This window comes from Sorex araneus, chromosome X, assembly GCF_027595985.1.
Source record: "Sorex araneus isolate mSorAra2 chromosome X, mSorAra2.pri, whole genome shotgun sequence".
NCBI lineage: Eukaryota > Metazoa > Chordata > Mammalia > Eulipotyphla > Soricidae > Sorex > Sorex araneus.
Window position 1 is genome coordinate 38,403,371 of NC_073313.1, and position 24,721 is coordinate 38,428,091.

At 41.5% G+C, this 24,721-nt stretch overlaps 1 protein-coding gene and 1 long non-coding RNA gene across 2 annotated transcripts in view; one reads left to right on the top strand and one right to left on the bottom strand.

The window, feature by feature from the left end:
- The window catches only part of LOC101551542 (transmembrane gamma-carboxyglutamic acid protein 1), a 129,692-nt gene that overhangs the window by 7,217 nt on the left and 97,754 nt on the right, over positions 1–24,721 (top strand). The window lies entirely within an intron of this gene.
- Positions 3,109–24,721, bottom strand: part of LOC129400023 (uncharacterized) — a 112,204-nt gene continuing 90,591 nt past the window's right edge. Inside the window, exons 2-3 of the long non-coding RNA XR_008627371.1 lie at positions 9,808–9,925; positions 3,109–3,321 (exon numbers count right to left, since the gene is read on the bottom strand). This is a non-coding gene — a long non-coding RNA (uncharacterized LOC129400023). The remainder of the gene's footprint in view (positions 3,322–9,807; positions 9,926–24,721) is intronic.

Sequence of the window (24,721 nt, forward strand, 5' to 3'; positions counted from 1 at the left end):
CCTGGGCAGTTCATTATGGGAGGACACTGTAGCAGGAGAAAAACTGAGAAGAGGACAAAGCATCCAGTACTAGAGATGGGAGGTTCAGATGGCTGCTTGATATTTTGGTGGAATTTAGGGGAAAGGAGAGGTTCAGGTGAACAGGAAGACCTGGGAATGGATCGAATAAAGGAAGAGGTTATTCCTTCACTTGTCCCCCTCCTCTCCCGTGAGGGATGCTGGGGATTGAACCTAGGGCCTCACATGCGAGACATGAATTCTACACCCCTAGCTCTTTTCTTTTACGTAAAAAATATGATGAACTGTTTTTGGAGTATTTTAGGCTCCCAGTAAAATTGAGAAGGAAGCACAATTTCCATGTATTCTCCTCTCCTCATATATATACATATGTATATGTGTGTTTATATATATACATACATACATACATACATATATGTATAAAATCTCATCCACTAAAAATATCGCACAGTATGGTGGCCCATTTTTTACAAACCATGAACCTATACTGACAGTCACCTACAGTCCATAGCTTACTATGGGTTCACTCTTGGTTTTGTATGTTCTGAGTTTGGGTATCTGTTTAGTGATATGTATCTACCATTATAGCATCATACAGAATAATTTCACTGCCCTAAAAATACTCCGCTTTTGCACTTTTGCAGTCCTTTGAAAATCCTGATCTTTTTATTTTTGGACCCCGCTGGTGGTGCCCAGGGTCTGTTCCCAGCATGTTTGGGGGCGGGGGTGGGGGGGAAGGTCTTAGAGATTTTCTCTTTCAGTGGAGTGGAGCCTTTAGTGATCTATCTTTGGCTTCTGTTTGCAAAGCACGTGCTCCAATCTCTAAGCCATCTCGCTGGCCCAACCTTAAAGCACAACATTCAGACTTAAAAATGTGCTTGTCAAGGAGGCAGGATGAGGGGCTGGAGGGAAACTGGAATCATTGGTGGAGGGAAATTGACACTGGTGACGTAGTTGGTGTTGGGGAATTGTAGACATGAAACTCAGCTATGAATAATTTTGTAATTCTCTGTGCCTCAATAAAAATTGTATTTATCATTTTGGGATAGGGTGGAGCCATATCTAGTAGTGCTCAGGAGCTGTTTCTGGTTCTGTGCTCAGGGATCCTTCCTGGAAGTGTTTGGAGGACCATCTGTGCTGCTAGGAATCATACTTGGGTTGGCTCTTAGGGAAGCGCCTTAACCCTCTGCACTATCTCTCCAGCGCCATGTATTTGTAATGTTTTCATAGTTTGGCTATTTCTAGAATGTCATGTTATTGAATTATACAGTATGTGGATTTTGCATATTGGCTTTTTTAACTTAGCAGCATGCATTTAATTTTCCTCCATGTGTTTTCATGGCTGGAAAACTTACTTTCTCACACTGAATATGTTTCACTAAGTAGCACTATTGCACTGTCGTCCCATTGTTCATCGATTTGCTCTAGTGCACACCAGTCGTCTCCATTGTGGGACTTGTTACTGTTTTTTGGCATATCAAATACACCACGGGTACCTTGCCAGGCTCTGCTGTGTGGGTGGGATATTCTCGGTAGCTTGCCGGGCTCTCCGAGAGAGATGGAGAAATCAAACCTGGGTCGGCCATGTGTAAGGCAAACGCCCTACCCACTGTGCTATCATGACATTTTACTTTTGGGGGTGCTCAGGGACTTGGGGGTCTCTCCTAGTGCTACTAGGCCTGGCAGTATGGGCATGATGATGCTGGGGACAGAGGGCTATCTTTGGTGGTGTTTGAGATTTGGCCAATCATGTCATATGGGGATTGAACTTGGGCCTCTGAAATGCCAGGTGTGCTCTCTAACCTTTTAAATTCTATCCCTGGCTCACTGCAATTTATTTGTTCATGAACCTACTGAAGGACATTTTGGCTGCATCCAAGTTTCCAGCAATTGTGAATAAAACTGCTATAAACATCTCTGTATAGGTCTTTGTTTGTTGAACATGAGGTTTCAACTCCTTTGTGTCTATATGCAAGATATTGAGGTATCAGAATTGCTGGATTGTAAGGCAAAGAGCTAAACTGCCAGACTGTCAAAATTCCTGTGCCACTTTGCATTCCATCCTCGAATGAAAGAAGATTCTTGTTGCTTCACATCTTCAGCATGTGGTTTTGTTGTCCTTTTGGATTGTGGCTGTGAAGTTTTTATAGTGGTAGCTCTTTAAAAAAATTGGAATTCACTAATAACATGATAGTTAACATTTATTCATATGCTTACTTGCCATCTGTGTATCTGCTCTGATGAGATGTCTGTTCAAGTCTTTATCCATTTCTTAGATTGTTTCCTTTTTTTAAATTTTTAAAAAAATTTTAGTTAATCACCATGAAGCACAGTTACAAACTTATGAACTTTCATGTTTGCATTTCAGTCATACAATGATCAGTGATTCTTTACATCCCTCCACCAGTGCCCTTTCTCCTCCACTAATATTCCCAGTATCCCTCCCACCACCCGAACCCTGCCTCTGCGGCAGGGCATTCCCTTTTGTTCTCCTCCTGTTAGATTGGTTAGATTGTATTCTTATTGTTACATTTTACAAGTTCTTTATATATTTTGGATAATGCTCCTCTATTATAATTTTGCAAGTATTATGTCTGCGGTTTATTCCCTCTCCTTCTCTTCTCTGTCCCTTCATTCTCCCCCTTCTCTCTCTCTCTCTCTCTCTCTCTCTCTCTCTCTCTCTCTCTCTCTCCCACACAACTCTTCCCTTCAGTGCCAGCCAGCCATGCTTTACAGGCTTGTAGGTGATGGAAATCTTGCCTAGGTAGTGGCAAATCGTCTCGAGCATGATCAATCTCCATATGGCTGAAGGTCTTGCTGTTGTAGACACCCACTATGCTACCAACTGTCTCAGGGAAGATCATGCCCTGCAGGTTACTCCCTGGGTGACACTTATTGGCCCTAAAGCTGTGAGTATTGCTGCTACCAGGTCCTTCAAGGTTGGTGTCAACTACTTGTAGGACTTACCTAGCTGCTGGTGGAGGTCCAGTGGTAGTAAGTGAAGAAGGCATGAGGCTTCTGCTCCATCTCCACTATCTCTTCAGAAAGGATGACCTTCCTTTCCTTCACCTGCAGTTATTGTTTTCCTTGTTCTTTTGACATTGTTTCCCACAGAGCAGATGCTTTGAAATTTTAATGAGATCCAACTTGTCGATAATTTCTTCCATAGATCGCACCTTTAGTGTTATCTAAAAGTCATTGTTATGGGGCTGGAGATGATTCTTTGCATGCTGGAGACCCAGATTCCATTTCCTGCCAGGAGCAATCTCTGAGCACCAAGTGGGAGTAGTTTCCGAGACACTGCTGGATGTGATGTAAAAAGCAAAAGAAAAAAATAGACATTGCTATAATTAAAGTTGTTAGGTTTTCTCCTATGCTACCTTCCATGGATTTTATTGTTTTCTGTTCTTCATTTAGTCTGTGATCCATTTTGAGTTCAGTTTTATGTAGGACATAAGGTCTGTGTACATTCATTTTTGTCAAGTGGATGTCAAGTTCCAGCAACTTTTGGTAAAAGGATCATCTTTGCTTTCATATGTCACCTTTGTGCCTTTGTGAATTCTCAGTTGATTATATTTATGGAGGGCTTTTTTTCCTATTGCATTACGTTCTATTTGTATTCTTTCAGCAAATACTACACTGTCTTGATTACCTTTCTAATAAGTCTGTAATTAGCATAGTGTCAGTGCTGCAGCTTTGTTCTTCTCCTTCAATTGATTGTTCTGGACTTTTTGCCATTCCATTAATATCTTGTTAGAAGTATGTTGATAGGCACAGAATAACTTGCTAGGAATCCAATGGAAATCTAATTAAACTTTAAAATCAGCTTAGGAAGAAATGATATCGTGACAATACTGTCACGTCCCCCATCTTCCCTGCTTCTCTTTGTTGGTTCTGCAATCACTAGAGGATACACATCCTTGGTTGCAGTGCTCACACCCTTTGTTGTGTACCAGCTAGGGATCACATACTTTGTTATGTTCACTGGATATAGCAAACTTTAGCTGAGTTGTTTGTACACACTTCTGGTTGTAGATATTTGGGATCCATATTCCTGCCCATGATTAATGCTCACATATACATTGAGGTACTTGGTAGGGATGCCTTACTTTTTGTTGTTGTCCTTGCACACACCTGCCTGGTTGCTGGTGATCAATAGGCCATTGTGGGGCCATCAATCCGAGACAACAGACCTGCTAGGACACACTCTGCATATGTGGGTAGCATCAGGGATTGAACTTGGGACCTCGGGCTTGTAAAGCAGGGGCTTTTGCCACTGAGCCATTCCCTGGATCCCATTCCCATTTTTATTTTCCTCACCTTTTCTGCCTTTTGTGGTTTTAATTTGGAACGGCATGATTCCATTTTCTTCTTTTTTAGTATATCAGTTCTGTAATTAGCAAACATTTGGAAGCCATTTGGGTCACTACTCTTGGCCCTTTGCCCAGGGAGTCATTCCTGGCAGTTCTCCTGGGGAACTTATACAGAGCTGGGGATTGTACTGGGGTCAGCTGCATGCAAGGCAAGTGTGTCAACCCCTGTTCTATCACTCAGACACTGGTAATATTACTTTTTGATCCTTATAACCATTTTTTTGGTTATGCTATTTGTTCTTATGTGGTATGTGCTTTTCTCCTCCCCCTCTTTTACCCCCCATTAATAGCTTATGGTTCTAGCATTTTAAAATTCCTAGTCTAATAATTCTGACATGCCTGCCATATTTGTGGCCTAACTGTAGTCTGGTTCTGATATTGTGTGGTCTCTGCAATATGTGCTTTGTGCCTTTTAATATGTACCTTGTAATTTTTGTTGGTGAACATTCTTTTCTGCAGTAAATGAACAGCAGAAAGTCCGCCTTTAATGGTCAGTGTTTAATGGTGTTGCAAGAGAGTAGTCTGACTTGGTCTCAGTGTTTGGGGAGCCTGTGGCCCTGAACTGGGAGCTTCACTCGTGGGTCTCAGCCCAGTAGGTCACACATGATGTCTCCAAGAGGCAGGAATCATACATTTCAACTTTCCTGGTTCAGACAGGTTGGGCTATGATGAAACCCTAACTTAGGTTCTGTTTGGTTCTGTTTGTTTTTTGCACACACCCCGTGATTCTCAGGGTTTACTCCTGGTTCTGCATTGAGAGATTACTCCTGGTGGGCCTGAGGGACCCTGTGGAGTGCTGGGGATTGAACCCAGGCTGGCCACGTGCAAGGCAAGTGCCATAACCACTGTACTTTTTCTCTAGCCCTTAGTTAAGATTCTTTGTATTTGCTTATCTATTTCCAGTTAGGGATTAAGGGCATGTGACCAGTGACCTTACTTCTGATATGTTTTAGAGTGGTTATCTCTGTTTGCTCAGCATTTTATTTGTTGTTAGGAAATGATTGCCACTACTTTGCTTCTTAAAATGCCAGACCGGAAACTGGAAGTCCATTTTGCTTTTCCAGATTTTTACCACCTAATTGTCTATGAATATGAATTATTTTTACCTGTTTTAAGCTTGGTATGTAATTGGAACGATGCATACATACATGCTTGCTTTGCTCATCATTATGTTTGTGGAATAAACTGTTGGGACTTCTCAAATGTTGGTGTACACATGCATTTCTCGGATATCTTGTAAAAATGCAGAATGTCGGGCTGTGGCTGTGAACTCACTGGTGGAACACTTACTTGCCTTGCATGTTTGAGGCCCTGAATTTGATTCCTGGCACTGCATGGCCCTGGAGCACTGCTGGGAACAGTCTTCAAACATGGCCAAGTGTGGCCCCCTTGCCCTGCAAAAAATATATGCAAAATGTGTATTCTGATTTGGAATGTCTGGGGTGGGCCCAGAGACTCATTCTTTCTAACAGTCTCCTATATGAGGCTGATTCTGCTTTTCCACAGACTTAGTTGGAGTACTAAGGTTTCAGTTTACTTCATTTTCAGCTGCTTAATATGTTTGGAATATCTCAGGTATAGGTTTTCTGTATAGGTTTTCTCCTGGAAGAGAACAAATATATGGATCTGTCCTTTGTAATTGTTACTTTATAGAATTGGGAATTAGGAGGAAGCACGTTATTTCATACTGAAAAGGGGTATTATCATCAACATAGTAAATCAGAGATAATATTTGAAAAAATCAGCAATGTAGTCCTATAAAAGTTCTCACATTGCATTTTCAGTTAGTAAGTTCTCATCAACTTTCTTCCCTTTTTTTTTGTTCTGGGGCCACACCTGGCACTGCTCAGCTTACTCCTATAGGTTCTAAGGGGGACCATATGAGATGCTGGGGATTGAACCTGGGTAGGCTGCATGCAAAGTAAATGCCCTACTTGTTGTATTATCGCTTTGGCCCTCAACTTTATTCTTTACTGGTATTTTTAGGTAAGGCAAAGTGTATTTTGTTTTTGGAGTCAGGGGGAGCCTGCCTTACAGGTAGCAGACCAGGATTTAATTCTTGACACCCCATATGTTCCCCTGAACCTGTCAGGAGTGATCTGTGAGTGCAGAGCCAGGAGTAAGCATCACCATTGTGGCCCAACTCTCCCAGAAAATGCCCAGGGGACTAAATGTGGCATCAAAGATATGAGCCAGGGTTGGCCGCATGCAAAGCAAGTGACTTACCAACTATACTATCCAAATAATGCAAAATGTAAAAGGGCAAGCTGGTGTACATGTGAGTACTCCCTTGGATATATGCAACAGACCACATTCTTTTGATAAGAAATAATAAAGCTCAGTAATTCCCCCCACACACACTATTCACAGGGTTTAGAAGATAAACTCCTTTTTGTTGTTGTTTTTGGGCCACACCTGGCAGTGCTCAGGGGTTACTCCTGGGTATGCACTGAGGAATTACTCCAGGTGGTGGTTGAGGGACCATATGGGATGCCAGAGATGGAACCTAGGTCAACCACATGCAAGGCCAGCACCCTAACTGTATTACTATTACCTTAGCCCAAGAGATAAACTCTTTATTATTATTATTTTTTGCTTTTTGGGTCACACCTGGTTATGCACAGGGGTTACTCTTGGTTCTGCACTCAGGAATCACCCCTGGCGGTGCTCAGGGGACCATATGGGATGCTGGGAATCAAACCCGGGTTGGCCGCGTGCAAGGCAAACACCCTACCCGCTGTGCTATTGCTCCGGCCCCCGAGATAAACTCTTTAGATGGCAATATCTTTCCTATCATAGCAAAATGATTTGGTTATTCTGAAAACCTCGGGGCCCATAGAAGTAATATTGTCAGCGCAAGCTGTCTTTGAGTGTGAATTCTAAGGAAATGGTTTGATACACCTCCAACTTAAATTCAACACCTTTACTGCATAAGGGTGTGTGTGTGCCAGTTTTTACCTTTTGTAGAGTAGAAACAAATGCTTCTCGAGAATGCTGTTGAGCATAATAAAGTGACAAAGTGCCACAGACAGAGATAATTGGCTCTTAAAAATGCTCCACGGTTGCTTTGCTTTCTTCATTATTGGGTAGTAATAACTAGCATATTTATTTTCAAGCTTACTCAGATACCATACTGATGATGAATTTTGATAGCACTCATTATCTTCATGAAAGAGTTGGCAGTTCGGTGAGCCAGGATTTGAACTGGTTGAACTTCTTAGGTATACATTTTTTAGTGCTTCAGAATTTAGGTACTAGAATTTCTTTACGAAAATGTGTTTTATTTTACATTCATGACTTGGATTAAGTTCCTCGTGTTTTATTTCTTTGCTTTTAAAACTGTGTCTTAAAAGATATGTTATTTTTGGAGTCCTAGGTAACCAAACTTTTCCCTTTTTGAGTGACAAATTCTTGTTATTTAAAGGACTGTGTGTTCTGTGTATCTACATCAATCTGTCTCCAGTGTGTGTTCTTTGTGGCTTGGTTTCTAATGTCATGCATTCCATTTTTGTGGGAAAAAAATCCATATGACTAACTTGCCATAGTAATCCTCTCTGACATATTTGCTTCAGGGAGAAAGCTGGCATAGTTAGAAACATATGCCTAGTTTTAAAATTTGCTGTCACTGCAAAAAGAGTTAATGGAATAAATTCCTAGTTTCTTTCTGTTAGTATTACTTATGGGAACAGTAAAATGATTCGGGGAAGGATATATTTCCTATATAATTTTTTTTAATCATTGCTTCAGTCCGTATCTCACTCACTTTTCTGTAGAGCTTACCAGAAAATGCTATTACATATATAAGGAAAAAAAGTCTTTCTAGGACTGGGGAGATAGTACAGTGTGTTAGGCACTTGCCTTGTACTCTGCTGACCAGGGTTCAATCCCCAGCATCCCATATGTTTCCCCGAGCTCCACTAGGAGTACATTGCCAGGAGTATACCCTGAGCATTGGTGTGGCCCCCAAACAGAACAAAAGAAGAAAAACATCTTTCTTTAGGTTCATAAACTGTCTAAAACACAGATGGTTTTGTTGCATCAATATACTGACCCATATTAAAAATCAATGTGTTCTTTACGTTAAATGTGTTTTCTACATTTAAAATTTTTTTCTTTAAAGTGCAAATTGGATTAATATTATTAAGCTTTTCCTTACATTCTTCCAGTTTATAAAATTGACCCTGGCAAAGTCTTGGTCAGACCATTTCCACTGTTTTTGTCCTAGTTCAGCGATATTTACTTCTTTCCGAAAACTTTTTATGGTCTTCCCAGTTACTTCCTATCAGTCCTTAACATAAATATGCCAATCTTCAGCTACAGAAAGCTTTTAACTTGCAGGCACCAGAGGACCCTGCCAGTCCCTGTCAACTGAAACTATCCACTCTCTCAAAGGTTGTGTGGGCCTCTCCTTTCTGAATTGTGATTCTTTTTTTTTTCTGTTTGAGTTTCTCATTTGCCTTTCAGGTTTGTTTTTTTTAACCATTGACCTGGGGTTAGTTCTCTGCCAGAATCTCAGCCTCATCTGTAGGGGTCAGAAATTTTTAGTGTCTTTATCTCTTGCTATCTCCCTGGTCTCCAGCAGCAGGAATCACAAAGCTGACTACACCTGGACATCTTTGTGCTTGTAGAGTGGGTGGTGGACTCTAGTCAGCTCTAATAGGGTCACTCAGAGAAAAAAGGACTACTGTCCCCAGAAGTCCAGAAATGTGCCTGGGCAAATATGTAGAATGAAATGTTTGTTTATTTTTATCCAGAACCCAGACTCACTCTTGGCAGCTCTGTCCTTTGCAGGATTATTGTGAGTTCATGATTCAGAAAGTTGCCTGAACCATTTTTTTCTTTTTGTTTCTCAACTAGTTCCTTCCCACATGTGTTTCTTTAATAATAATAATAATAATAATAATAATAATAATAATAACAACAACAACAACAACAACAACAGCCGCAGCAGCAGCGACAGTCCCTTATGTTGGACCATATATTTTATTTGGGCCACATCTGGTGGTGCTCAGGATCCAACAGCAACTTGGTACTTGGGCTTCACTCCCTGTAGTGCTGGGGATTGAACTCAAGCATCTGGCATACAGAGCGTGTTCTTCAACACATTGAGCTATCTCTCCAGCATACATATTATTTGTGGTTGTTCTGTTGGTTTGGTTTGGCTTGGGGGTCATAGCTGGCAGTGCCAGAAGCTGTGTGCAAAACATGTGCTCTCAGTCTGTTAAATTATCTCCCTTATCCAGAGACTATTCATAGCTCTGTCCTCCAGGTTTGTTCCCACATGCACTCACTCAGCCTTGGGCTATTGTTTCAGCCCTAGGACATGACATTTCTTTCTACTTTGTAGTGAGGATGGATCAGAGAGGCCCAGTCCCCCACGTTGCCTTGGGGTATGTGGTAGAGCCAGAATTCTTACCCAGGTATCTCTGACATTAAATCTTGGAGGTTTTTTCCTTTGTTTGTTTTGCAAGAGTTCCCATTGCTTTTGGAATTCCTCTTCCCACAGTTTCACACAGTGACTGGATGGTGAACGTCTGTTTAGGAAGAGAAAATGTATATTAAAAGCAATATGCATACATTTCAAGCATCAAACATGGTTTAGCAAGCACTTGAGTGCTTCATGTTCAGTGAATGAGAGGATGCTATGTAAATTAGGAGAGTTATTGCTAGCATAGTGGCAGGCACCGGCAGATGGTCAGAAATAGTTGTTGAATTGATGAGATTATCCATTCAGATATTGTTGGATTAGATTATCCTCTGTACTCTTCTGTTAAAACAGATGATGATGAATATACTAAGTATATATGAGTCATAGATCCTAGTCTCCTGGTGAAGAAAAGATGAATTTTGATAGATGCCTTTCCCTTTGGATTCCCTCAAAGAGTAATTGATGTCAAATGATGACTTCTGCTTCCATAAGATGGCTTCATTTACGCATTTCATCTTAGTGCAGTATCTTAGTACTTCTGCCCACTATCCCACATACATATCCGCTGCTTTTCCGGTGCACTCCTTAATGGTTTCCCCCTTGTCTTCATTATCTTTGTGGTTCCTTTTGTTACTGTGATGACTGGGAGTCACATACACTTGTTTGTGATGCTTGCACACTTTAGTTGCAGTGCTCACCGGGAATAACACACTTGAGTTATGCTTGTTTGTGCACACTTTGGTAACAGTGTTCATTGGGGAATCACACGATTTAATTGCAGTGCCCTCACCCCTTGGTTCTGGTATACCAGGAATTAGACTTAGATGTGATTGAACTCTTTAAGGTCTTTCTTTAAGGCAGGAGCTCTGTCATAGAACCATCTTCAGCTGCCTGCGTCCCATTGTTGTTATAGGGGAAGGAATGCCACTGGGCAAGAAGCTGCTGGAGCTGCGTGAAAGTACAGACATCAAATCATGTACCATGCAAGTGCCCAACTCCCCAGTATCACATATTCTCTGAATATCCCAGGTACAGCCCTGGAGGACCCCCTCCAGATGTGACCCTGTAGGTCCCCTGCACCTCCAAGGTGATCTAGGAAACCCTTAGGTCCTCGCATTGAACTGCTGGCTCATTTGGCTTCTAGGGCCCCTGGGCCTTCTGAGCACCTTTTGGGAGCACCTGCAAAAAATGAAGCAGCATGAATATATGCATGAATGACACAGCATGCCTAGCTACTCTTGGAGAAGGTGAAGTCCTGGCCTTAAGGAGTTAAGGTCTTTCCAGAGTTAAGGTCTACCAAAGAAGTTTTTGCTTTCAATGATTTTTTCTGCCAATTTATCTGCTCTCTTCAGTGGACGTGAGCAGGGCTGGCAGAAGTTTGAACCTTCTTTTTCATTTCCTCAATCATAATACATAACAGTATACTCTATACCTCATTGATAACAAGTCTAATTTCTGATTTTATGTAAAATATGTTTCTTGGGTTTAAAATCTTTTTGCTTTTCTAATACTTCACTGGCTGCAAAAATTAAAAGACAGTAAATTACTTGGGGAGTATGCTGTAATATAGGATTATCCTATCGTGCTTATCTGTATCCCTTAGTTAATAAAGATAGTTTGTTATCTTGAATTTTCATTGACATTTCATAATTACAGAAATCTCAACCTTTGTGTAGGCTGCCACTTTTGTGTATTTCTTTCCTACTGGATAATAAACTGCAAGTTGTTTTGGGAGTAATTTTTTTTTGTTACTTTTATTGCTCAAAGGCCCTTTCCAGTAATATGGTGCAGATAATTTTTACTTATTTCCTGTATCTGTCAATGGCTTCACTTTATTATGCTGTAGTTATTGGACTTATAATAATGGTGCTAAGTTTTTTACTATTGTTTTGTATAGTGGCATGTAATCTGAGTCTTCTTTTTTTTTTTTTTTTTTTTGCTTTTTGGGTCACACCCAGTGAGGCACAGGGGTTACTCCTGACTCTGCACTCAGGAATTACTCCTGGTGGTGTTCGGGGAACCATATGGGATGCTGGGAATCAAACCTGGATCGGCCACATGCAAGGCAATGCCCTGCCTCATGTGCTATCACTTCAGCCCCAATTTGAATCCTGTTTTCCCCTTTATTACACATGGGGTCAGAGCTATTTGTCTAAATAGCATATTGTTTTCAAATAACCTTACCTAAGGTTAGTTATTTCTATAATATTGCCAAAGTAATCTTGTTTCCCCTTTCTACATTTAGTCATATTAAATATAATCTTGTATTTTTAAATCCTGTAAAATATTTTATTCTGTTCATTCCCCAAAGGCTTGAGGTATCCCATTTTGTAGCAATGATTGATGCTATGAATTCTGTCAGGATGACCATAAGCAAATACACTTTTGGCTTCCATTTTGGCATAGGTTGATCTTTCTCTGTGATCAGCCATTGGCTATCTGTTCACGTCTGTATTTATTTACTTATTTATTTCGGGGGGGGGGTGTTGTTGGTCACACCTGACTGTGCTTAGGGCTTTCGCCTGACTCTGCACTTAGGGATGACTCCTGATGGTGCCTGGGGGAGAATATGGAGTGCCAGGGATTTGAATCTGGGTTAGCCACATGCAAGGCAAGCACTTTACCCACTGTACTGTCTCTCCAGCCCCTGTCCATGTCCGTATTTAAATGGAGAAAATTCACATGAATTTTGTTTTAGAATCTTCAGCCTGTTATCTCAGAGAACACTGACTTGGGTTTATTAACAGCTTAAGGTTCTAGTACTCTTTGGGATAGGCGATTCTGATTCTGGTGTGCTGGTTATTTTGGAGCCAGATGCCTTGTTCCATCTTTACTTCATTTGACCAGAGAATATCAATAGCACCAAGAGTGAATGGTTCGGGAAGTCATATAGCTGCCATAATGTACACTACGCCTACTTTCCACAAAGTGTCCCCTTGTGGCAAAGGTACCTGTATTTGAAGTGATTAATTTGCTAAGGCAGTTAGCAGTAGATGAGGATTCTATTCAACACTTGCCACTTAATCCCCCTGGACCATCGTTCTCTTTTCTTATGCAATGTAATGGATAAGCTTCTGTAATGTTGGCTTTGAATATAATTTCTAGTGCTTGCTTGACAGAGGCACCAGAGTTAAGCACTGTTGTAGGAAAGTGCCCTGGCAGCCTTGCATACCTTCCTTCAGGCCACAGGGCTTAAGGTGTCACTGTGGGGTGCTCCTTCAGGTATCTGTGTACGTCAGTAAAACTGCTTGGATTTCTTTCAGATGTAGGTCCTCAGCAGTAGCATGACATGTTACTTGGGCCTTCTGTCACCTACCTACTGTTGTTTAATTTTTGTTTTGTTTCTTGAATCACACCTGGCAATGCTCAGGGCTTACTCCTGGCTCTGTGCTCAGGGAATACGCAGTACCTCACCTGCTATAATCTTTCACTGTTTTTTTTCTTTCTTTCTTTTGCTTTTTGTTTTGTTTAAGACTGCACCTGTCAGTGCTCAGGGATTATTCCTGCTTCTGTGCTCAGCGATCACTCCTGGTGGGGCTCAAGGGACCATCAGGTTACCAAGGATCAAACCCAGGTCTGGTGCATACAAGGCAAGTGCCTTATCTGCCGTACTGTCTTTCTGGCCCTACTCTTGTTTTATATCTTGGGATTAGGGACTCAGAGAACTGACAAGATGCCATTTCAGGTTTTGCTGTCTATATATGTAACATATGATCTGAATCCATTTGAGCTTATCTCCTTACCAGCCGAATGTTAATAGATTGACTTCACTGACTTGCTCATTAGAATGCTGCATTTATGTCCAGATACCATACATTTGGGGAAATGACTCCCCTCTTCCATCCTACAAGTACCCCTAAAATATGGTAGGAAACAAAGCATAATCACAGTATTGGGACTTGCTCAGAATGGTATGCTTTATTATTTATTTATTTATTTTCTCACTTTGCTGCTTAGGCCCTCAATTGAGATAAAAAATCTTAATTGATATTCGGTGGTTTACAATGTTATTGGTTTCTCATACACATAATTCCAGCACCACACCCATCACCAGTGTACCCCCTCCTCTCCCAAGGATCCCAAGATCCCTCCCTTTCGAGCCCCCTGCAACTCAGTTGTATGGCCCAGTTCTCCCATTGTGTTGCCTTTGGACCTTTGTTGCTACCTTGCTGTTTTCAGTCTCACAAATGAGAGAGACCATTCTGTATCTGTCCCTTCCCTTCTGACTGACTTCACCCAGCTTCATAGCCTCTGGTTCCATTTATGTTGCTGCGAATGGCATTAGTTTGTTTTCCTTTAGCTCTCATGGTATTCTGCTGTGTATATACACCACAGCTTCTTGATCCAGAATGGTGTACTTTAAACGATGCGTTTCTGGTCAGGGGCTGATTGTTCTTGCTCCTAGATGCTGCAGTATCTTTAGTCTGTAGTATTTTGGGTTTGGGTTTTGTTGAAGGTGAGGTTTGGGTCACTCCTGGCAGTGCTAAAGCTAGTGCTGGCTCTGGTCAGCAGTGATTCCTAGTGGTGCTTGGGGGGCCATATCCGGTATTAGCAGTTGAAGCAGGGCTGACCACAAGGCACAAGGCAAGAGCCTTACCTCCTGTACTTTCTCTCAGGCTTCTGGTACTGTGGGTTCCAAGGAATCCAGATATTTTGGGCCAGCGTGATAGTACAGTATGTAGGGTATTTGCCTTGTACACGACCAAGCTGGGCTTGATTCCTGGCATTCCATTTGATGAGACCTCTGGGCGTGATCCCTGAGTGCAGAGATAGGAGTAAGGCCTGAGCACTGTTGGATATGGCCCAAAAAAGAGAAATCCAGATGTTTTTCCATATAGGCATGCATGAAACACTCCTAATCTGACACTAAAGCTGGAAGAAATAGAAGATACTGTGAAAGGCAATTTCCATTTATCTTTTTGAAGAATTTTCTGCAATACTTGTTGATTTTGCACTAGGATCTTTTAAAATTACATTTAAGGCTATACATTTCCCTCTAAGCACTACTTTAACTGCATTTCCTATATTTCAGTACTGCATTTTCTAAATATTTTTCTGTTTAGCTCAAAGTGCTGTGTAATTTCTTTCATAGCTCATTTTTTAAAATTCAATGATTATTTTAATTGTATTATTTACTTTCCCAATTTGTGGGATTTTCTTGGTTTTTATCATGGTACTTGCGAGAGAAATGTTAACATGACTGGTCTGGTAGTTCAGTTTCATATCTCTAAGGAACTCTGGAACCATGACTGATTCTTGGTGAAACACACCCCCTTCCAGCCAGGAATGTGGCCCTCTGAATGTTTTCATGTTAATGGTTGATTTTGTTTTGTACACCAGGAGCAATAGACCATGCTGTACCTGTTTGTCAGAATGGCTTTGTACAAAACATCCAGATTGATGATGTGTACTTGGTTTTCTGTTGTTGTTGGGGGCCTGTGCCTGAGGTACCATGACTGGTTGTGTAAGACATTATGCTTACCTAACCACCCTCCATCAATGCTCCACAAGCTGGGCGCACTGAGACTCATAATATTCTGATGTTCTGCAGACAGTCTTTTTTTCCCTGTTCATTTATTTTTTTTTTGGTTTGGGGGTCATACCTGGTGTTCAGTGGTTACACCTGGCTCTGCATTCAGGAATTACTCATGATGGTGCTGGGGGACCATATGGGATGCCAGAAATCAAACTGAATTGGCCATGTTTAAGACAAGCACCCTAGCCACTGTATTATCTCTCCATTCCAGAGCAGAAATCTATTACACATATAAGAAGCCTGTGCCTGGCCTCATTAGAATCTGCCCAATGCATATCTTTACTCAATGCATATCTTTTTCTGTCTTATTTTACTCTGTACCCTGAATATAACCTACTGTAGTTCTGGTGAATCACCAAGTCTGAGGTCTTAGGTCATAAAATTGTTCCGTGTTTTAATTATTTTGTGGCCATAGGAATAATCCATATGCTTTCATTTTTGAAATATACTGATATTGAAAACATTTTAAATATACAAAAATAGCGTTCTTTAACTTCTAATAGGTCTCTCCTGATAAGTGTACTTGAAAAATATGTGTATTCTGTCACTAAAGGTGTATATAGATAATCAATTAGGTCGATATGACTTACAGTGTTTAGATCTTCTATGTCTTTTTGTTTGGTTTTTCGACCTCATCAGGTGGTGCTCAGGACTTACTCATGGCCTTGCACTCTTTCTGGCAGGCTCGGGGGAGGAACCTGTGGGGTGCCCGGAATTGAACCTAGGTTGGCTGCGTGTAAGGCAGACACCCTACTCATTGTACTATTGCTCTGTTCCCAAGATCTTCTATATCTTGACTGCTTATTTTCTTTAGCTCAGTTCGTTGCTGAAACAGGAGTGTTAAAATCTCTGTGAATGGGAAATGGTCTCTTTCTCCCTTTAGTTATGCCAATCCTTGTTTCATATCAGTTAAAATTCTATTATGGCATGTATACATATTTGGGATGATGGCTTCCTATTGAATTAGCACTTTCGACATTATGAAGAGTCTATCTCTATAATACATTTGGTTTTGAAATTCATCCTTTGATATTAATGACTATTCTAGTTTTTTGCCTACCCGTTACAATATATACAGGAGAGATCTTTTGCTCTGTTCTCTTTTAATTTGTGTATTCATGCATGAAATGGCTAACTTCTGAACAGTAATACTTGCTCGGTCTGTTATTTATGCTTTCTGGCAATATCTGCTGCTTTTTAAAAGAAATTGGAGCCACACCTGGTGTTGCTTGGGGATGCTCCTTTTAGTGCTCAAGGAATCATGCTATGAGACGTGGATTGAACTTGGCTTCCTGCATGCAAAGTCTGCACTCAGCCTGTTGAACTACCTGTCAGGCCCAGTTAGCTGCTGCTTAACTTGAGCATTTGAGAGTTCCCAAACTTATTTGGCCTACTGCCCCCTTTCAGAAAGAAAATTATCCAGTGCCCCCTCCCATCCCCCCTCCCTGGGAAGAGTACTTTAAGTGAACAGGCAGAAAGCACCCCCTGTGGTACCTGAGGCAACTACTGCCTGCTTGCTTTCTTTCTTAAGACATGCAGGTGATACACATTTGGTTGCAGGGCTCACTTATAGTTGTGGTGCTCACAGTGGGGTGGACTCTTACCAAATCAACCCCCCCAACCAAGTCCAATTGTCTTTAAGGTAATTGCTGACGTGACTGAACCTAGAAATAGTAGTTCTCATTTTCTCCTGTGTGTCTCTGTTTTTCTTTCCGGTCTTTTCTGCCTTGTTTTAACAGTATTTTGAATCTGCTTTTAGTATTTGGTTTTATTATTTCTTTTTCGTTGACATTTTGGCTATTCTTTATTTGAAACTATTTTTATAGTGCCTGCCCTAGGGAGTAAAGTATGCAAAAGTATCTTTTTAGTTTGCTTATGGAGCTAAAAGTTTACCAATTAATAGTTCATTTATTTGGTATGTCTAAGAAAATATGGGAATTGTATAAACTTTATTGTACTACATTTTTTCTTGCTTTTTGGGTCACACCCGGCAATGTACAGGGGTTACTCCTGGCTCTGCACTCATGAATTACTCCTGGAGGTGCTTGGGGGACCTTATAGAATGCTGGGACTCAAACCTGGGTCTGTCATGTGCAAGGCAAATGCCCTGCCTTCTGTGCTATCACTCCAGCCCCTGTTGTCCTACATCTTATCCTTTATGTTAAGGTTGTTAGATGTACATACGCAACACAACATAATTTTAATTTTAATTTTTGCTTTTAAATTTTTGCCTTTATTTAAATACTGTGGTTAACAAAGTTGTTCATGGCGCATTTGTAACGGGCATTCTATATTCCAACTCCAATCCCACCACCAGAGTGACATTCCGTCCAGCACTGTCCCCTTTTATTCAACCAGCCCCAAACCTGTCCCCTTAGCAGGCACAAAATAATTTGGTTTATACTGCTTGTTACAACTGAATGGTGAATGGAATTATTCAAAAATACTCCAGTGGTTGAACTCTACAAGAAGAAAACATCCAACCCCATCAAAAAATGGGGCGAAGAAATGAACAGAAACTTTACCAAGGAAGAAATACGAATGGCCAAAAGGCACATGAAAAAGTGCTCTGCATCACTAATCATCAGAGAGATGCAGATCAAAACAACCATGAGATACCACCTCACACCACAGAGACTAGCACACATCCAAAAGAACAAAAGCAACCGCTGTTGGAGAGGATGTGGGGAGAAAGGGACCCTTCTTCACTGCTGGTGGGAATGCCGACTGGTTCAGCCCTTCTGGAAAACAATTTGGACGATTCTCAAAAAATTAGATATTGAATTCCCATTTGACCCAGCAATACCACTGCTGGGAATATATCCCAGAGAGGCAAAAAAGTACAATCGAAACAACATCTGCACATGTATGTTCATCGCAGCACTGTTTACAATAGCCAGAATCTGGAAAAAACCCGAATGCCCCAGAACGGATGACTGGTTGAGGAAACTTTGGTACATCTATACAATGGAATACTATGCAGCTGTTAGAAAAAAGGAGGTCAAGAATTTTGTAGTTAAGTGGATGGGCATGAAAAGTTTCATGCTGAGTGAAATGAGTCAGAAAGAGAGAGACAGACATAGAAAGATTGCACTCATCTATGGTATATAGAATAACAGAGTGGGAGACTATCACCCAAGAACTGTAGAAATAAGTACCAGGAGGTTGACTCCATGGCTTCGAGGCTGGCCTCACGTTCCGGGGAAAGGTCAACTCAGAGAAGCGATCACCAACTACATTGTAGTCGAAGGCCATGTGGGGGAAGGGAGTTGCGGGCTGAATGAGGGCTAGAGACTGAGCACAGCGGCCACTCAACACCTTTATTGCAAACCACAACAGCTAATTAGAGAGAGAGAACAGAAGGGAATGCCCTGCCACAGTGGAGATGGGATTGGGGAGGGTGGGAGGGACGCCGGGTTTACGTGTGGTGGAGAATGGGCACTGGTGAAGGGATGGGTTCCCGAACTTTGTATGAGGGAAGTATAAGCACAAAAGTGTATAAATCTGTAACTGTACCCTCACGGTGATTCTCTAATTAAAAATAAATAAATTAAAAAAAATAATGTAAATTTTCTGCATTTTTAAGGCACAGGGTCCTGTCCCTTGGGTCAACTTTGTTAATCATTCAAAACTCTCTTTTATATTTATTTTCCCTAGTTTGTTAAGTTACTAAGAAATCTGTTGAATTTCCCATTATAAATATGGACATTTTCAATTTCCTTGTTATGTTACTGATGACTGAGTTTATTATCAGATACATTGGAAATTGTGTCTTGTAAATCGGATTGTTAACTCATATTAAATACTTTTTAATCTTAAAAAAAAAATAAATAAATAAAAAAAAATACTCCAGTGGGGCTGGAGCGATAGCACAGCGGGTGGGGCATTCCCCTTGCATGCGGTCGACATGGGTTCGATTGCCAGCATCCCATATGGTCCCCTGAACACCGCCAGGAGTAATTCCTGAGTGCAGAGCCAGGAGTAACCTCTGTGTATCGCCGGGTGTGACCCAAAAACCAAAAAAAAATGCTCCAGTGAAAGAAAATTTGTGAAAATTGTTATATCTCACATGGAGTCACAAGTCCTTATCTGAGGGTTTACTAAACTGTTGTTGCTAGTTAAGCCTTCTGTGTTCATGGTTTTGTTAGTTGAGCTTAGTTGTTTTCTATATTACATCCCCAGCCAATGTGGTGTGCTCCTACTGGGATTCAGTATTGTAGAATGTGGTGGTGTCCCGTGTGCTCCTACTGGGATTCAGTATTGTAGAATGTGGTGGTATCCCGTGACTGCGAGTGCATGTATGTGCTCCAGAAACTCCAGAGTATTTCACTGGGCAGTGACTTTACATGGCAGCGATTATGGGATAAGGGTGTGGCTGCCAGAGCTTGCAGGAGTCTAGGGGCTTAAGGGGAGGCTGCCTGTGCACACTCCAAAAAGACCCCAGAGTTCTCAACATGAAGACCAATGTACTTGGAATTTTTGACAGTTTGGCATTTCTGCAGAGCTTTGTGTGAGGCAATGGAGTTGGGCTGTTTGCGTGGCAGGAGCTGTGCGGTGTGATGTGGCTGCTGAAGATTTTTTTATATACAAACCAAGAATATAATATTTTATTCATTTCTGGATCGTGAGTATCACACAACATATGCATAGATTTAGAGACTGTATATAAAACAAAGAACTTGAGAAGTAAATATTGGTCTGAAATTTCCTGTGGGTCATCTTTAAATCCGCCACACCCCTCCGAAGGGCGCCCCAGAGTTTTCAGCCACTGGTGTACCTGTGGGTTTGTTTTTTTTTCTGGCTTGTTGATCTTTTCTGAGATTTAATCATAAGTCTGTAAAGCTAGGCTAGTGGATGATGAAGCTGGGCCAATGAATGATAGAAATGGTCTTACATGGCAGTGATTGCGTGATCTCATCATTTTAATTTTAAATAATTATCTGGCTTTGAAGAAATTTAGAGAGGAAAGAATAAAATTAAATAAATAAAAAACATTGTCTTTTGTGTTTTTGTGACCAGTCACTATTTCTCTTACTCTCTAATCATTTTTAGGCATCCCAATTCTGTCTAATATTATTTTATTCTATCTAACTATTCTCTAGTATTTCAGATAGTGCAAATCTGAATCCTTTATAGTGAAAGTATGCTATAAATGTATGACTTCTTGTTTTATTTGAAAATATCTGTTTTGTTTTTGCTTCCCTATTTTTGCTGAATGTAGGCGTATGGGTTAATATTTCTGCTTTTTCTCCAAGGCTTTAAAGTGTTGTCCCATATTTCTTACATGGCTTTTTTTCTTTATGAGATGTCACCCATTAATCTCAGATCATTGTTTTCTTAGCTGTGATTAGTCATTTTTTTCTTCATTTCAAGATTTGCTCTTTAATTTTGGCTTACAGTAGTTTATTACTCAGCCTGTCATCTTTGTGTTTACTCTCTGCCTTGTATTTAAGATTTTGTATTTGAACTTACCTCATTAAATTGGGGGGGGGGGTTAGCTCTTATTTTATTCAAATATTTTTTATTTTTCTATTCTAATTACACTTATTTAAAATGTTTACTCTTTGGGCCAGAGAGATAATACAACCAGTAAGGCACTTGTCTTGTATGCAGCTGACCTGGGATCTGTCCCGGATACCACATTTGGTCCCCTGAGCTCAGAGACAGACCTAAGGGCTAAGGTCTGAATGCAATTGGGTGTGGCTGGCTGTTTGGGTAATTTGAATCAATTCGGATGCTTCACTTCCTCAAGATTAGTTAGACCAGCATTTTCTTTGTTTTTTTTTTTTGAGATATGTCATTTTGTTTTATTTTTTAATTGAATTATCGTGAAATACAGTTACAAACCTTTCATGTTTGAGTTTCTTTCATGTTTGAGTTTCAGCCATACATTGACTGAACACCCATCCCTCCACCAGTGCATATTTTCCACCACCAATGTCCCCAGTATTCCCCCTCCCCCCATCCAAGCCCTCCCCCTGCCTCAATGGCAGACTATTTCCCCCATACTCTCTCTCTGCTTCTTAGAGCAGCATTTTTCAGCCAGGGGCCATGTGTCCCTTGCAGATGCCCAGTATATTCCAGAGGGGCCTCAGGTGAAAACTGTGTAAATGGGGGGCCACAACATGAGACTGGGAGTGTCAGCTGTTAGAATGGGAGGGCCACGTTTGGAAGCTGGCCGTGGTCTGAAAAACGTTTGAGAAACACTGAGTTGGACTGTTTATTCTAAGGGAAAGCCTTATGAAAAAGATATATTCTAGGCCTTTTATGCAGTGGCTACATTTCCCTACCTTTCTTTGCTGGAAGCCTGGGGAAATTTTTCTTTGATTTTCATGAGCACCTGGTAGGGCTCCTGAAGGTAAAACCCAGACAAATATGAGTGCCCTTTAATTTCAGCCTCCTTTCGTTTTTTTTTTTTTTTTTGCTTTTTGGGTCACACCTGGCAATGCTCAGGGGTTACTCCTGGTTCTGCACTTAGGAATCACTCCTGGCAGTGCTCTGGGGACCATATGGGATGCTGGGAATTGAACCCGGGTTGGCTGCATGCAAGGCAAACACTGTACCCCAGTGCTATTGCTCCAGCCCCTTTTGTTTGTTTTTTTTGGGGAAAGGGTCACATATGCAAATCATGCACTATGCCCTTTGACTTATGTCTCTCTAGGGTTTGGGTCACCCCCAGCAGCACTCAAGGCTCACTCATGGCTCTGAGCTCGGGGTCTCAGGTGGGAACCTCCATGTGTACACTTAAACCTCCGAGTTTTTAGCTCTCAAAGTTGTATATCCTCAGCCTCTGCCAGTGAATCAGTTTTCTTATCCTGATACTGGTTCTGAAGTTTATTCCTCTTGGGCTTCCACTCTGATAAGATGAATTTTTCATTTACGTCAGTCTACAGTTTTTGGGAGGGAGGGCATTAATTTGCTCTGTGATCTCAGGAAATTTCTTGCTTTTCAGTTTGATTCTCCTTTTTTTTTTCTATTGTAAGAGTGGGAATGGCAGTGTCCAATTTGTGTGTCACGCCACAAACCGAACTTATGAATGAAAAATATATCTCCTTGGGGCCTAGAAGATGGTTCAACACCTTAAAGCACTTAACAAACTTGAAGCTCAAGAGGAGAGGAATGGAGAGTGGCGAGGCAGGGGAAGGGAGAGAGGGAGAGGAGAGGAGGGGGAGAGAGGGGAAAGGGGAGAGGGAGAGGGATCCTAGTCTGGTCCAACATCTGGTTCATTTTGGAGTTGAATTAGAAAGTTCTGCTTTCCTCTGATAATGTGCTGTACTTTCTTGATTCTTTGTAGGATACTTTTGTTTTGGGGCCACCCCTGGCAATGCTTAGGGGTTACTCCTTGTTCTGGGCTGGGAAATTACCCCTGGCAGTGCTCGGGGAACCTTATGGGATGCCAGGGATCCATGCAAGCTTGGAGGGACCATATGAGATGCCAGGGTCACGGCAAGTGCCCTATCTGCTGTACTACTGCTTTGGCTTCTGTAGGATACTTTCGGATGTTGTGACTATTAAATTGAGATTCTGGACTATGTAATTTATTTATTTTTTCTTTTTGGGTCACACCCAGCAATGCACAGGGATCACTCTTGGCTCTGCACTCAGGAATTTTCTCCTGGCGGTGCTCAGGGGACCATATGGGATGCTGGGAATCGAACCCAAGTCAGCCGCGTGCAAGGCAAACGCCCTACCTGCTGTGCTATCGCTCCAGCCCCGGACTATGTTATGTTTATGTGATATTTTCTTTTTTTTAAATTTAGTCACATGAAATTACAAAATTATTCATGATTGGGTTTCAGGCATACAATGTTTCAATACCCATTCATTCACCATTGTCCACTTCCTTCCACCAATGCCATCCCACCCCACTTTCCTCCGTCCACCAATGCCTTCCTACCCCCTTTTGCCTCCCACTCACCAGTTCCCCTTTTAGAAGCATTTTTAGTTACAGTACTGTTGCCATATGTAACACTTTACCGCCTCTCAGCACCATGTCCTCCTCCTCCCCCCTAGCTAAATGCTTCCCTCCACTAGGTCATTGCTCCCTCCCCCAGCTTCCTATAATGGCATGTTTCTTATTTGATGCCATTTATTATATATTTTGTGTCCCTTGTCTTCCAGCATGTGTTAATCCACCATTAGGTTTCTTTATATTCCACACATGAGAAATCATTCAGTGTTGGTCTCTCTCCCTCAGACTGACTTCCCTCGGCATGACATTCTCCAGGTCCCTCCATGTAGCAGCAAATTCCATGACGTTATTGTTTCTTATGGCCAAGTAATATTCCATTGTACATATGTTCCGTAGTTTCTTTATCCAGTCATCTATTCTTGGGCACTTGGGTTGTTAGTAAATTTTTGGCTATTGTGGGTACTGCTGTAATCAACATAGGAGTGCAGATGTCTTTTCTCCATTTTTTTGGGGGGGGATGGGGACGGTTTGAGTTATATTCGAAGAAATGGAGTTGCTGGCTCAAATGGAATCTCAATTCCTAGATTTTTTAGGAATGTCCATATTGTTTTCCAAAAAGACTGGACCTATCAGTATTCCCACCAGCTGTGAATGAGTGTCTGTTTCTCCCCCCATCCAAGCCAGCAATAGCGTTTCTTGTTTTTTTGATGTGTGCTGGTCTCTGTGGTACGAGATGATACCTCATTATTGTTTTAATTTGTATCTCCCTGATGATTCGGTAAATAGATGTTCTTGCAGCGCATTTTTATGTGCCTTTTGGTCATTTGTATTCCTTCTTTGGTGAAATTTCTGTTCATCTCTTCTCCCCATTTCGTGATGGGGTTGGATGTGTTTTCTTTTCACGTTCTATCGGGTATTATTTGCATTTTAGTAGCAGTTAATTTTCTTGACCAGTTGACTTGCTTTGTGCAGCAGTACTTGGTAAGAGTCTCCATGTTTGCTTGGCCCTCTGCGAGGCTGCTCTGTGCAGGCACAGTTCAGCGTGTAGGCAGGTATGTGGGGAATCAGCACGTCCGGGATTGACTCTGACTCTTTCTCTTTCATGCTGTGATTTCTTGGAATTCTTCTCTCTGGTTTAGTGAGGTCTTCATTTACATTGGCTGCTTTGCACCTAATTCCAGGCTAAAATTAAAACATACACTCAACCTCTGTCTCCAGAGTGAGCTGTGCCCTCTTCACCACTTCTTTCTGCTTGATTCACCAGCACTTTCTGGGACAGCTGTACTTTCAGCAGAGTTTGTTTGTCTAGCTTTGTATTTGTTCCATACTAGCACGGTTCAAAGTCTAGGTAGAGATTTGTGCTTGTGTGGGGGGAGAATTGGAGAGAACTCCCTGGTTCTCTTTCTTCTAGGGTACCCACTTCTTTGAGCATTTTTCCCAGCTGGGTCTCTAGG